Source organism: Pogoniulus pusillus, chromosome 13, assembly GCF_015220805.1.
Source record: "Pogoniulus pusillus isolate bPogPus1 chromosome 13, bPogPus1.pri, whole genome shotgun sequence".
NCBI lineage: Eukaryota > Metazoa > Chordata > Aves > Piciformes > Lybiidae > Pogoniulus > Pogoniulus pusillus.
The window spans coordinates 26,163,534-26,179,463 of record NC_087276.1 but is presented as its reverse complement, the minus strand read 5'-3'; positions in this window follow the sequence as shown (position 1 = coordinate 26,179,463).

The window sequence follows — 15,930 nt, the reverse complement described above, 5'->3', positions numbered from 1 at the left end:
GCCCCTGAGCCTCCTCTTTCCCAGGCTGCACACCCCCAGCTCCCTCAGCCTCTCCTCACAGGGCTGTGCTCCAGGCCCCTCACCAGCTTCGTTGCCCTTCTCTGGACATGTTCCAGTATCTCAACATCTCTCTTGAACTGAGGAGCCCAGAACTGGACACAGTACTCAAGGTATGGCTTTCTCATGCTAAAATATCTCTATGTTTAGCTTTGGTAAGCAAAAACCAGCAGATACAGTATGAATGGTATCACTGTTTTCTGAGGGGAAAAATGCCCATTTTTAAAAATCCCAGGGAAGACTCTAGCTTGATCCTACTCCAATGGCTTGCCATGTACTAAGAAGCTTTCTTAAACCTCAGGGAGGAGAAAAAAAGAGTACCTTAACCAGTAGGTCAAACTGGGCTGCATTCCTGAAGTGTTCCATAGGATCCTGCAGCCTGTGCAGAGGCAGGAAAACAATACTCATTTTAGGCTAACAGAGGCTGTAGCCTCAAAATGCAGTGAAAAAACGACAGCCTCCTCTCAATATCATCCCTGCAGCAGCACAATAGGGTGCTGCTGAGGCTGAAGATTTACTCCATGCCTTTTAATGAAGCCAGCACACTTACCTACTGTGCTGTGCACAGCTTTATGCATGATAGAGTCCTTGGGTGTTGTTCCAGCAGCTGTTACTAGGAGAAAGCAGCTCTGCTGAGACACAGTTGTATCTGAGCAGGGTCTTCACCTGGCAAAAGACAGAAGATATTAAAAATCAGACAATTTCCTGCCACTCTGCTTTTCTCAGCAATCAAAAAGGCTACTGAGAGAGAAGAGATTTGCATTTAAAGAGGTATGGATTGTTTGTGGAGTTACAGCAATCCTACCTGGTGCAGGAATTGCAGTTCCCCAACTAGCATTTAATGTTGGTAGTAGGTCAGGTACACTCCAGGAAAAGAGACAGCAGGTTGCTGGGTAAATGTCTTCCATTCAGCACTAGAACTCCTGTGATTTCAGGGCTGTGCAGCAGAGTAGCCTCAAAGGAATTATTCAAACATCAGCAAATGGAAAGAAGTGACTTGTTACAGAAGGGAAACTCACTGCTTATTACTGAGGTCTCTGGACTCCCAGACCTATTAATTTTTAATGGGACTTTTTTAATCAGCTGGGGTGATGGTGACATTGTTAAGTTTATACTGTTTGCCTAATTGCAAGCCAAAGCCTTGTTTATACACAGGATGCCTGTACACTAAAGCCCAAATATGCAACAAACCGGGAGGGCTCCTTATCTTCAGACGGGGGAATTAAGGACTCCTTTCATCTTTCATTGAAAGCAGGTCTTCACCTCCAGCAATTAGGTGACACTGCTGATCCTGTACTTCTCTCTCTTCTGAGCTCACTGCCTTGCCTTACTTTGTTTCCTCTGCCACCCTGGTTACCATAGAGTCCTGTTAGCACTGAGATGCTTGCACTGACATCCCACACCTGATAATTGGGAGAAACATGAAGAGTCTGAACATCTTAACAGTGTGAGGAACAAATGCCAGGGACTGGAGAGATTAAGGGAGATGAAAGCAAACTAAATCCCCAAGTTTCTTTCTGCAGAAGGCAATGACAGTGGGATTTGTGAGATTAAAACTTTGCTACCAAAATTGTGAACATGCCCCAAGAGCTGCTACTATGGGCCACCCCTCACACTGAGATACTCTCTCCAGAGCACTCATCTTTGCACATTGAAGAACTCATACAAGCCTTAACCAACTTAACACTGCTAACTCAAAAAGCTGGAGAGGGACTTTTTAGGATATCAGGGAGTGACAGGACTAGGGGGAATGGAGCAAAGGTGGAGGTGGAGAGATTCAGACTGGATGTGAGGAGGAAGCTCTTCAGCATGAGAGTGGTGAGAGCCTGGAATGGGTTGCCCAGGGAGGTGGTTGAGGCCCCATCCCTAGAGGTGTTTAAGGTCAGGCTGGGTGAGGCTCTGCACAGCCTGCTCTAGGGTAGGGTGTCCCTGCCCATGGCAGGGGGGCTGGAACTAGATGAGACTTGTGGTCCCTTCTAACCCTGACTGATTCTGTGATTCTAACCAATTTCTTAGCTACCAAAACTTTTTTTTTGTACCTCCACAGGATCCTTACCTCAGCCACACAGCTTTCTGCTAGGTTCAGAGTTTCCACCATGTGGAAAAACTCAGGAGCTGTGGCTGAGGTGCACCTAGGGGTAGGTTTAACTCTCAAGGAGGACTGGTGTGTATAGTGAGCATTTAATTCTGCTGTTGCTACTTACCACTTGACAACGTGTCAGCAGCAGTCCCTCCTTAAGCTCTACACACCCAGGTCACTCCGGTCACAAGCTCAGGACTCCCAACGATGGAGGTGGTTTGCCTGACCTTCTGTTACAGACATGGGAGAAAGTTCAAAGCTGCCTTTTGGGAGTGGATTTCTGTGGAAACTGCTTCTTTCAAGCCAACGGTGCTGTAGCTGTGTACAGTTCCTGCAGGAGGTAGGCACATGCACCACAGCTGGTCTTGGTAAAGGCAGTGGCCAGACAGGGGCCTCTTTTAATTGCAAGAAGCACCTAGGCTCAGGAATGTCATTTGCTTTAATGTGGGCTGTGGATAGCAGTGATACAAGTGGTGTCAATGCAGAACATTGCAGATTAGAGAAATTCATGTCTCCAGTGGTTGATACTGTGAAAGGAGAAGATTACAAAGCTTATTTCAGCTCTTTATCTGCACAGGGGCAATGTAAGTTCTGCTGCCTGATCTGTACGCAGGTATGAAATGCCTTGAGTTGCTTTCAAGACATTTCAACAAAGCTCTGAAGAAAGGATTTATCCTTTAACAGCTCAGACTTGGACATGAGAGATAATCCTACACCAGCAACAACTTTGCAAAAGCTGCTGAAAGAATAGCTGCTAATTTTCTGGGCATTTAAAACCCACAGAATATTCTTTGCCTAATTATACTAATTGCACAGCTTAGTCAAAAATGGTCCATAAATGTCTAAGGCTGTTGCTTTGGCTTAGATAGATGTGATCTGTGATTACAGACCAACTCATGTCTTTCTTTGCAATTTCTTTTGTCCATCTCTAATAAAATTTGCTCTACCTTTCAGTACATACCCATCAAAGCTTCTAAAAACTGCCATGTGTTTGTTGATGAGAGGAAACTCATCAACCAGCTTCACAGCAGTGTATGGTGGAAAAATCTATGAGTAGCAGCTGCTCTGTAACCTGTGTCATTTCCCTTTAGAGCTCTGGCCAGATCTCAGCCTGCATTAGATGTGCTCCTCCACGGATCTCAGCTATAACCTTGTAAGCCAGCACACAAAGAAGCAGAAGAGTTTTCTTGCTTAGCAGAAATGCGTCTGTGTGAATGAGGTGGAACAATGCTGGTGAGGAATGGCTGTAACGAAAGCTGTCTCAGCTCTGCAAACACACATCATGGACACAGTTATAACTCATCCACAGACAGAAGGGAAAACGAGCCCTGTGTGTCAAAAGGTGCAATTACACAACTGTTTCAATTAAAGCAAAAATTAAGCTAAACCCAGCATTTCTATCTGTAATATCAATTCTCTGCTTAGAGCACAGCAGCTTAGGGAGTCTATTTACTGTAAACATGTAACAGGGCTGTGAAGATGTCTTTAACAAGGCTGCCTCCAAAACAAACCCATCCAAAACAAGTTACTCCCCAGCTCTTTCTGCAGTGGTCCAGTTGTTAAACTCTATGCTAGGACAGGAACATGCTCTCTGGGACAGAGGCAGCACTCACTCCTCTGAGTAACGTTGCCTGAGTAAATCAGATCAGATACAAAATAAAACCACGACCTTAAACAGCTTCTGTAGTGTTTTAGGGCTTGAACCATGGTAGGTCTGCCCCTTTTCACTCCCTTTCCATGCAAAATAAATGGGAATTACCCTCAAGAGATAGGTACACTTTCAGCTCTTCAGTTCTCCCATTTCGTCATCGCTCGGTTTGCCTATTTCCATTGACCTCATATTCCCTGAGCTTTCAGGCTAGGTCAGTAGGAGGCAGCAGGGAGCTTGCACTGCTGTGCATGGGACATCAAGGCTTGCCTCGGCTGGTCTCTCACCACCACCGTGCTCAGAGTTTTGGCCTTGAACCAGATTCTGGGCTAGGCTGTGACCAGCACAAGGAAGCTGCAGAGCCAGGTCTGGCAGACGGTGAATCCATCTTGAAACACAACCTGGCCTAGCCAAACCAGCTCCAAAAGAAACCCTTACTAAACTGTGTTAGCTATCACACATGGAATTCTTCTGATTTAGCCCTTACACAAGCTGGGCAGGGGCAGAGGTGAGCCTGGAGACCATCACAGTCAAAACTAGACAAGCTTGATGGAACTGATCTCATGATCACAACTCTCATGTGCCAGCAACAAAAAAGGTGCAGCTAAAACACCAATGGCCATGGTTGCTAAGTGACAGCATCCACACAGGCTTGTCACAAGCATGAGACAAACAGCTGTGGCTGCATAGCAATCCCATCTTGTCCATGTAATTGGGGATAAAATTGGTGTTTTCATTACTGTCTAGTAACCCTAGCTTTGACCTGTCAGAATGTTTTTGGTTCTGACAAAGAACCCTGTGCAAACAGAACTAAAGCCTCCACTGAAACTAGTGGAAGTGAGTTGGATTAAAAACTCCTCGATACTGCATGTGCTTTCAACATCTTTTTCCTTCTAAATGAACTCATGCACAGGACAACACCACAGCATTCCTGGCTCAACAGTCCATTTCTGAAAGAAGAGGGAGCTACATGGCAGTATTTTCAGGGAGGCTGTGCTAGCTTGAAGCTAGCTGGAATGTTTTGGTGACAAGAACTAGATTACAACTACCTGAAGGGACATTGTAGCCAGTTAGGGGTGGCCTCTTCTCCCAGGCAACCAGCAATAGAACAAGGGGGGACAGTCTCAAGTTGTGCCAGGTGAGGTCTAGGCTGGATGTTAGGAGGAAGTTGTTGGCAGAGAGAGTGGTTGGCATTGGAATGGGCTGCCCAGGGAGGTGGTGGAGGCACCGTCCCTGGAGGTGTTGAAGCAAAGCCTGGATGAGGCACTTAGTGCCATGGTCTGGTTGACTGGCTAGGGCTGGATGATCTTGGAGGTCTCCTCCAACCTGGTTGATGCTATGATTCTATGATACAGGCTGTGAAAAGGAAACAATGGTGACACCTACTTCACTCATAGGCTTGCTGAGATGTATAAGAACAAGAACACAAACATAGACAACAGAGTCACTTTCTGTCTCTCTGGCACTCAACCTCTCTCTCTAACCTAACCTCCCATCTGTGCGATGAATCCATCTGCTTCCTAACCTCCCTGGCTGACCCTCCAAACTACCTTAAACAGAAGGCAAGATCTAGGGTAAGGTAGAGGGGTGGGAGGAAGGTGGAAGGGTGGTTGGGAGCCCCTCCTGGAGACTGGTTTCTGGGAGGGCTGTTGTGTTTCTGCATTACCTTTATGACTTGTATATAACTGTATATATATTGTAAAGCTCTGCTTGTATATTGTGCTAAGCTGTAAATATAAAGCTTCATTCAACTCCCAGAGCTGCTGAATCTAGTCTGGGTGATTTCCAAAGGGTGGGAAGGTGCTTAACACCCAAACCATCACAAAGGGTCATTAGAAAAGACAACCATAAAGCCAAAGAGTGCACCTATTGGCATGTGCAGTGAACCTAGGGGCTGGGCTCAGTGCTGAAGCTTTCTGTAATGCTTCAAGCAGATAAACTTCTGGGAGCTGCCAGCAACAGATATCCGTGCAAATAGAGTCTTTAAACTGGAACTTCTAGAGTGCAGAAAGTGATGGTTGAGTTGTTAAGGTGTCTTGCTCCAGTGACAGAAGCCTTAATAGACACTTAGGCACCATTTCACCTGGGTAGAGTATTGCAGACCTCTAGAGAGACCCTCCTGAGCTAAGTGCAGCCAAGGAAGATAGCTTATTTGAGAAGCATGTGGGGAGAAGAGTGCTGCAATAGGCTGCATCCAACAGGCTGCTCCTTCCAGGTACTCTAATGTGCTTCAGGAGAACCTGTGTGAGGCCATGCTGCTAGCACAGTTTCACAGTATCACCAAGGTTGGAAGAGACCTCACAGATCATCAAGTCCAACCCTTTACCACAGAGCTCAAGGCTAGACCATGGCACCAAGTGCCACGTCCAGTCCTGCCTTGAACAGCCCCAGGGACGGCGACTCCACCACCTCCCCGGGCAGCCCATTCCAGTGTCCAATGACTCTCTCAGGGAAGAACTTTCTCCTCACCTCCAGCCTAAATCTCCCCTGGCACAGCCTGAGGCTGTGTCCTCTCGTTCTGGTGCTGGCCACCTGAGAGAAGAGAGCAACCTCCCCCTGGCCACAACCACCCCTCAGGTAGTTGTAGACAGCAATAAGGTCACCCCTGAGCCTCCTCTTCTCCAGGCTAACCAATCCCAGCTCCCTCAGCCTCTCCTCGTAGGGCCTGTGCAGAGACAAAAGGGGCAGGTCTGTCAACGGCCAGTGAACAGATCAGAAGTGACCAGGAAAAGCCACCACACTGCTGCCAAACGGAGCGAGAAATGCACAAACAGGCACGCACAGCCCAGCACAGTACGTGGCCTGGCACACAGCCTGGCACATGGCCCAGCAGACGGCCCAGCGGACAGCCCAGCGCATGGCTCAGCCCAGCACACAGGCCAACACACAGCCCAGCGCTGCCCAGCACAAGGCCCAGTGCATGGCTCAGCCCAGCACACAGGCCAACACACAGCCCAGCGCTGCCCAGAGCAGCCCAGCACGAGGCCCAGCACAAGGCCCAGCCCAGCACACAGGCCAACACACAGCCCAGCGCTGCCCAGAGCAGCCCAGCACAAGGCCCAGTGCCTGGCTCAGCCCAGCACACAGGCCAACACACAGCCCAGCGCTGCCCAGCACAAGGCCCAGTGCCTGGCTCAGCCCAGCACACAGGCCAACACACAGCCCAGCGCTGCCCAGCACAAGGCCCAGTGCCTGGCTCAGCCCAGCACACAGGCCAACACACAGCCCAGCGCTGCCCAGCACAAGGCCCAGTGCCTGGCTCAGCCCAGCACACAGGCCAACACACAGCCCAGTGCTGCCCAGCACAAGGCCCAGTGCATGGCTCAGCCCAGCACACAGGCCAACACACAGCCCAGCGCTGCCCAGAGCAGCCCAGCACAAGGCCCAGCACAAGGCCCAGCCCAGCACACAGGCCAACACACAGCCCAGCGCTGCCCAGAGCAGCCCAGCACGAGGCCCAGCACAAGGCCCAGCCCAGCACACAGGCCAACACACAGCCCAGCGCAAGGCCCAGCCCAGCGCACACACACCAGCCACAACGCAAAGGCACAAGCACCTTCAGCCTCTTAGACACCAGAGATCACCTTCAGCTGCCGACGCAGTGCACCTTGGCATCAGACACGCTAGCAGAGAGCGTGTGACCACAGCGACTCCGAACAGCAGCTCTCAGAGCCTGCTGAAGCTCATTACGCACTTCCCTAATGAATTCTCTTTCTGCTCCATCCAGAGAAGCCTCAATTTCCAGTGCCAGGAGTAACAGCCCCGATCCTGCCTACAGCTCTAACAACAAACGCGTCCCCAGTGCAGTCAAAGCTCACTGACGTGGATAAAGCCAACTCGACTGCTGCCTTTGGTCGCTATCTCCACATCAGCATATTAAACACTTCTACTTTGCACACTGTGCCGGGGTAAAATGTCATTATTTCTTCCCCTCTGTATTTGTATCCATAAACAACACTTTTCTCACCGTGCTGATCCCTGAGATTGCTTCAAAACAGGGAAGAAAAGGAGGGTGTCTCATGCTGGTATAGCCCCCCGTGTCACTGCTCTCTAAATCCTGCAGCAGGGGGTGAATACTGCTGTGCAGACAAAGGTCTGACTTTTCAGCAGCATTAAATTAGGCAGCTCAAAGGGGTCGCACCCTGGCTGGCAGGCACGTCCTCCGCGTACGCCGCAGCGCTGGCGGGCAGACAGCTCAACCTCGCTGTTGCTACAGACATGGCATCATAGAGGGGAAAAAAAAACATCAAAAAGAGAGACCTCCTGTCTCCCTAATTCCTGTTGAGAACTTCTGCCCTGTAGGGATCAGCCTTGCCTTCCTCTCTAGTTTGGGAGCATCTTCTCCGCCCTTGATTTATTACAACAAGATCAAAGATCCATCTCCATGGAAACATCTGAGCTGCAAGAGTTTCTGCGCTACAGCTTTACATCCTGCACATAGGTTTTGGCACTGTTTATTGGAACAGAAGCCTTGAGATGATCAGCACTGAGGTCTTCACAGAAATGGTTTGATGAGTAACAATCAATAGGCTGTGCAGCGTGGGTATAACCAACACGCCGCAGAGCAGAGCTGCTGCTGCTGCTGCTTTGTGGTGCCTAAGGAACATGAAGGGTGCAGCCATTCAGCTGTGTATGGAGACACCCCATGTCCTGGCCCTCACAGCTTTCAGGGTGTTTTGCACCCATCCAGAGCAGATGAGGAACACTGACAGGTGTTCTTTGATAGCTGGCACCCCAGCACTTTGTCCCCATATCTGAAGTTTGGTAGGACTTTCAGCAGATTAGAGACCAGAGACACGCAGGCAGAGCTGCTGGAGCTTGTTGCTGCCCACTCTGTGCTGCATCTCAAGCCTTGGATGAGGCAGCTGGACTTACCCAGCAGAGACAGTAAGCAGCCCAACATCATGAATTCTCCATTCAGGCTGTTACCTCTGGACCATGAAGATGCCAAGGGAAATGGAGCAGGTCTCTTATGAGGAGAGGCTGAGAGACCTGGGACTGTTTAGCCTGGACAAGAGCAGACTGAGAGGGGATCTTCTCAATGCTCATCAATATCTGATGGGTAGAGGCCATGAGGATGGGTCTGGGCTCTCTTCAGTGCTATCTACTGTTAGGACGAGGGGCAATGGTTACAAACCACAACACAGGAGGATTCATTTGAACTTAAGGAAAAATGTCTTTCTTGTGAGAGTGTTGGAGCACTGGACCAGGCTGCCCAGAGAGGATGAATCTCCTACTCTGGAGACCTTAAAAAACTGCCTAGATGTATTTCTGTGCAACCTAATCTAGGTGAACCTGCTTTAGCAGAGGGTTGGACTAGACAGTCTCTGGAAGTCCCTTCCAGACATCATCAAGCTGTGATTCTGTGACCAGGAGTAGCTGAGGCACTGGTGCTGGGTCACTCCAGTGACTCCCCTCCCAGTAGTACTGAACTCCCAATTCCTTCAACTCAGTCACTCTACACCTAAATCCCAGAGAGGTAAAATATGAAAACAAGCAAAACCAGATGTAGTTTATAATCATAGAATCATAGAATCAACCAGGCTGGAAGAGACCTCCAAGATCATCCAGTCCAACCTATCCCCCAGCCCTAACCAATCAACTAGACCATGGCACTAAGTGCCTCATGCAGTCTTCTCTTGAAGACTCCCAGGGACGGTGCCTCCACCACCTCCCTGGGCAGCCCATTCCAATGGGAAATCACTCTCTCTGTGAAGAATCTCCTCTTAACATCCAGCCTATACCTACCCTGGCACAACTTGAGACTGTGTCCCCTTGTTCTATTGCTGGTTACCTGGGAGAAGAGGCCACCCCCCACCTGGCTACAATGCCCCTTCAGGTAGTTGTAGACAGTAATAAGATCACCCCTGAGCCTCCTCTTCTCCAGGCTAAACAGGCCCAGCTCCCTCAACCTCTCCTCATAGGGTTTGTGCTCCAGGCCCCTCACCAGCTTTGTTGCCCTTCTCTGGACATGTTCCAGCACCTCAACATCTTTCTTGAATTGAGGGGCCCAGAACTGGACACAGTACTCAAGGTGTGGCCTGAGCAGTGCTGAGTACAGGGGAAGAATAACCTCCCTTGTCCTACTGGCCACACTGCTCCTGATGCAGGCCAGGATGCCATTGGCTCTCTTGGCCACCTGGGCACACTGCTGGCTCATCTTCAGCTTACTATCTATCAGTACCCCCAGGTCCCTTTCCTCCTGGCTGCTCTCCAGCCACTCAGCCCCCAGCCTATAGCGCTGCTTGGGGTTGTTGTGTTCTCTTTTGTTCTCTGTTCAGGTCACTACATGGCCACACAGACTGTTAAAGTGCAGGGGCTAAGAGCAACTATCTGCAGGTAAAACTTCTCAAAAGGCCATTGCAGCTGCCAGCAGAAAGTGGAGATAGAGCTGCAGCCTCGCAGGGAATTCTGGATTCAGCTTAGACCTCATGTGAGGAAAAGCCAGGACAAAAAAAAAAGGGCAGATTTTGCAGTCATGTCCCAAGAAGGGTGAACAAGGGGCAGAGAGCATCCAGGGCTGCATTAGCACTGAAGCAGAGCTAATAGCAACAACCTGGAGAGCATCAGCCAGTGCCTGGGGGAAGAGGAAGCCCCACCGCACAGTGCTGCTGAGGGCAGGTCCTGCTCCCAAGGAAGTCAGACCACATCTTGCTACTGCTTGCAGCAGTGGTGAGCCCTGAGTTGCCCATACAGACACAGAATGTGATTTCTATAATCATATTAAAAATTTCAGAACAGCAACTGTGCAGAGAGCAATCCAGCTGCCAGTATTTAGCCTTAGCCTAGGGCACAGGCAGAATATGCCAGGCATGAATTAATATCACATAAGCTGCACCATGCTGAGTTTCATGGCTTAATTATAAAAGAGAAAGCAATAATCAAGGGATCTGTAAGGCTAATAAATGTTCTGAGAACACAGAATGTGACACAAGAGCCACAGCCAGTGTGACAGGACATGGATGCCTTTAAAAAGCACATTAATCACACACCATGTATGATAATTCACAGCTGGTTTTCCAGTGACAGCACCTGGCCTTTAGCTGCCTTCATAGCATCACTGGGTGCAGGCAGATCATGACCTAGCCCAGAGCCAAATGGGCTATAGTCTGCCCAAGAGCAAACAACTCACAGCCGTACATCAGCCCCACAAAGCACAGTCATCAGCTCTGCAGCCCTGTGACTCTCCACTGCCTTTTGCCTGAGCTTGGTTTACCACTCTCATACCTCTAGCGGCATTTGGAGGTTTCTGGGACAGTGCTGGTGTCCACCAGGCTGCACAGCACGAGTCACCTAATGAAGACAGTGCAAGGAGAAAATCAGGCCCCTGGCAAACTCTTCAATTGTCTCTGCAGCAGCAGACTTGAAAGTGCTTCTGTTTCTCAGTGCCTTAATCTCTCCTCTCCATCTCTCACTTCGTCTTGCTGCAGCTTTGCAATTACACAGCTCGTTGCGGGGCTTTGCCTCCCATTCACAGGCTCCCGTTGCTCTACATGGAGCACATTTCTAGGGGGGCTGTCTCCAGTTAGATTACTGCCCACATCAAACTTGATGTCTTTATGTCTCTGTTTTAGGGAAAAGCCTGGTAAACCTTAAAATTCAGATGGCACTGAGAAGAACCCTTCCACCAGTGCTACCACACAGTGACCCTCAAAATCCTATACCAAGATGACAACACAGGGCACGAGCCAGTCCTTTACTGGTTGCTCACATCAGCAAGATGCTCCTTGGGCTGATAAGGTGCAGCACTGGGTGCCTGCATATACAGAAACTTGAAATGGTCCCAAACATCCACTTCTGCCCCATAATTTATTGCAGAGACAGTTTCCTTACTCCAGACATTTCACCTCCAGGCCTCTACAAGGGTAGCTCTTCACAGTTCCCTGCCCAAAGATCTATTATCAGACCAAAACATTTAAAGAGAAATAGCAACCCTTCTTTTACTAATAAACCCAAATTTAACCACGTCCTACTTAACAAGTCTGAAAGCAGGAAGTGAGATGCTATTTCTGCTGGCCTCAATAAGTGGACTCTGCTGAACCCCAGGGAGCACATAGTTTGAGTTTAAAGCCTAGGGAGGACTGCTCAGATAGCAGCCTCTTTCCTCCTTGTTCCCAAAGCCTAATGAGGAGCCAAGAAGAAGCAATCGTGACAATAAAAGAGAAAATAAGTAAATAAAACCTCCATGCACTCCCCAGATATTCTATGCCAGGCCAAATTTGTACAATGAAGCTGCATTCTTCTTGGTGTAAAAAATTATATCTGCCCCCTCTTCTGCCTCTGTGACCATATGGAGACCTGGAATCAGGCTTCCTCATGGGAATGAGTCATGGGCCATCCACACTGACCTCCTGCAGAGAGACTTCAAACATGAAATTGGTGGGAAACAGAGAAGAAGACCTTGCATATGGCCGCAACTTGGGATAAAATACATTTTCCTTAGACTGGCAGAAAACAGATCTGGACAAGCCATGGCCTAGATCTATAGGCTAACTGCCTTTTCTCAAGAGCCTTAGTTCTGAACACCCACAGCATTAGGAGCTGCCCAGGATGCACACAGAAGCATGAACTAACACCTTATTTGCAAGTAAACAGTTCCTTTTCATTCCCCTGCAGATCTTCTCCAAGTGTTTTTATCTTCAGTCCATAGCTGCTCTCTTTTTCGCTCTCTTATCTTTCCCTCCAGCATCAGCTTGCAACAGCAGATTGCAGTCACTAATCAAAGAGGGGCTGGGCTCTGTTGTTTGTTTCTCCAAGTCTGTGGCACTACAGTAGCAAAAGCCAAATGCTTGTTCTCATTAATGTTGCTCCGAAGCTTGCCAATAGCACCTGGACCTTGCCAGGACACAGCAGAGAGAGACCGACGCGTTTCCAGAAGGAGCACAAGCATTGCCTTAGGGACACTAATGCCTCCACTCTATCCCCTACCAGAAGGTGCCTGCTGCTCACTGCCTCTCTTCTACCACCTCCTGCTGAGGGAAGGAAGCTGTCCTTCGCTGCTGCTGCTCCCAGACGCTTCACTTGGATTCCTCAGGTGTATCACACTCACATCACTACCCACTCCTTCCTCCATCGAGTTCATCCATGGGGCTCCTTGGGGAAGGGTGATGGACAGGGCACATCCTGGCACACAACTGAGGATGGCTTGGGTAGTGCCCAGGGCAGCATCTGGCCAAAGGAGGGCTCTTTACACAGCACCACCACAATACACTGCATTTGTATGTATCAAACGCAAAAGACAAGGAGCATTTCATCTCCCTTTCGTGCCCTCTGGTGTACATAGAGGGCCAAACCAGCTGACTTCAGCAAGGAAGCACAAAGCTCCTCTTATCATATGTGGTCTCTCAGACTCTCTTGTTCAAGCTGAAATCTTGTTTTAACAATTTCTCATCTCCTGCTTCAGAGCTACCAAAACCCACACCACCAGATCTTCAGCTTGCAAAGGGGGCAACCTAGCCAGGTCCACACTACATCCTCCTAGTAATTCCCTCTATGGCAATTCCCAATCTCCACTGCAAACTACTCAGTCCTGTTTTTCCTCTTACTTTCCATGACCATTAGTATGTAGCAGATCTCAACCTTTAGTTTTCCTGCCTGGTCCTCATAGCAGGTTTTGCAGTCACCTCATTTTCATAGAAGCAGCAACATGAGACTAGACAATTCTATTATTTTTTCCTGTGTACATTCCCTATTCCTCCCCTTGGAGCACAGCACAGTCCAAAGGTGAGGCAGCTCCTTGCCCAGCTGTGTCTGCAACTGCTTTGTGACCAACACCAAAGTTGCTGCTAGCAACTCTGCAGGGCTGCCCAGGCATAGGTCAGGTCTTTGTGGTTGACTAGTAGAGAGAGAACAAGAGCCAAACCCTCTCTTCTCTCTTTAGACAGCTAACAACACCCAAACTTAAGAAAGTTTGGTCATGTGCTTCTACACATTGCATGGCATCCTGACCATCTTCAAAACTGCCTCACAGCTACGAGGATGCAAGCAAGGCAGAAAAAGAGACTGGGAGTCAGAAAGTGAAGGACTGGAGGTTGGACTAGTTGGTCTTTTGAGGTCCCTTCCAGCCCCTAACATTCAGACACCAACACCCCAGCCTGGCTGCCAGGACAGGGCATGAAAACCCCATCAGACAGGCTGGATCTGAGCAGTCCTCTGGCCACCTTTGCACCTATTTATGCAGTGCTATGTGATTTTCTTCAGCTAAACAACTACAGGTGCTTAAGTTCCATTCTCAGGCATTGGTTTGAGGCTTTTTCCATTCCCCTTACCCCCGAGGGTGTGCTGCTCCATGAAGCTTCTTGCACTCACCTATCCAAAGCACGTGCCTCTGTACTTTACATCCTTCAGTGCCAAGGCAGTGGATGATGGCCTCTCTAGGAAATACAACTCTGCATAAACAATCGAGTTTAGAAGCAGAATAATGATTGCTGCTGCTCACTGCAGATAAAGGCCACTTGTGGTGAGCATCACGTCTCTGCTGCAACCAGCTTTAATCACAGCTGAGCTGATGGTGAATGCAGCTGTGCCAGTGTTCTTCCAATCCCTCCCTAGCCTAAAATCGCCATCCCCCTGATTTGCTGCACATCTGCTCTCTCCAACTTCTGTCTGTCATCTCATCCGGTGTTTGAGCACCTCCTCCTCCCTTTTCCCCTTCCTATTGTACTTATTTTCTCTTAATAAAACCAGCTGCCTCCTAAAAAATGAGAGTGTGAATGTCTGTTTGTGACCCATCATTCACTTTGTCCCTGCTCTTCGTCTCCATCAGTACATCTCTCAGGTATTAATTATTAAGTTTAAAAGTAAACTGTTTTTTTCTTTAGCAAGAATAAAGGTTTTTGTGGAGCAGACTGTATCAGGGCAGCATTTTTGTCTGGTTTTAGCTCACAGCTTCCTCAGGGCAGAAGCCAACTCTTTGAGGCTTGTATTGTTCTGAATGTGTTGATGCTGCACTACGAACAACTCGCAAACAGATAATTTAAGTTAATGGATACAAATAAACTCTTAATTACAAACAGCAATCAATTAAAACAGCACAGAGGGCATCTCCTGTGCTTGGGGTAGCAGCTGAAGTGGAAGATGATGCTATTGCAAGGCCTTACGACTCCTTCCCACAGGCTGTATCTCAGGAAAGTTTCCCACAAAGAGGCTTCCTGAGCAGCCACACTGACAGCAGAAGCTGCTGCTGTGCTTCTCGGCCTGATTATGACAGCTGCAAATTAGGGCAATGTTTCACCAGTGATGCTGTTGGTGCTGTAAGAGCAATGTAGGTCCCAAGGACAGCAGGCTCCAGCACACGGTAATGGTCTTGTTCCGGTGCTTGCTTACCCGACAGCATGGCACATGGTCACTTGTCCACTTCTTTGGCCACCTTGGCTCCAGCAAGGCATTTCTGCTGGCCCTTGCAAGGTCCTTGGTTATGCTGGGTACGCAGACAGCCTTTGGGCTGCCAGCACCACTACAGCTCCTGAGGATGTACATTGTATTTTCCCCCCTAATTTCAGTTTATGTTACTCAGGGACACACTTGGGTCTCAGCCAGGCTATTCCTTTTTCATTCCATCTAGGGATGTCAGAAATGAAGGATCAAAGCACTGAATGGATCAAAACATAAAAGGCAGAATAAATGAAGCCATGAAGAAATGAGAACCGAGATTCACTCCTCTAATATAATTAACCTTTCCAGGAACAGATAATATTCCCAAATTAAAGGACACCGTGGGACACAGAAACACATCCAGGTCATGTGGGAGAGATGTACCGAGCGGAGCATCAAGGCAAATGCAAACACGTCTCCCGTGGTGGAGATCGCATCAGTCGCCAACATAACCACATAACGAGCGCTCTGCTCTCCAGACACCCACTCCTTCACTCATTTCTTATTAAGAGCAGAGATTAAAGGGCTTCCAGTCCTTGTAGCACTGTCATGTTGCTCAGCCTCAGGCTCTTTCGGGAGCACGCATCCCGTCTTTGCTCTGGCTCCTCTCTCCCAGGCTCCAGCGTGCCGGGGGGGACATGCCTCTGCCAAGAACCGGGACATCTTCTCCCCGGGCCAGTCCCGGGCTCCTCCTCCTGCCCCGAGCACCTCAGTACCCTTTCTCTCCTCCTCATTTTGCAGGGGGAGTTCCGTGTCCCCATCTGCCACCCGG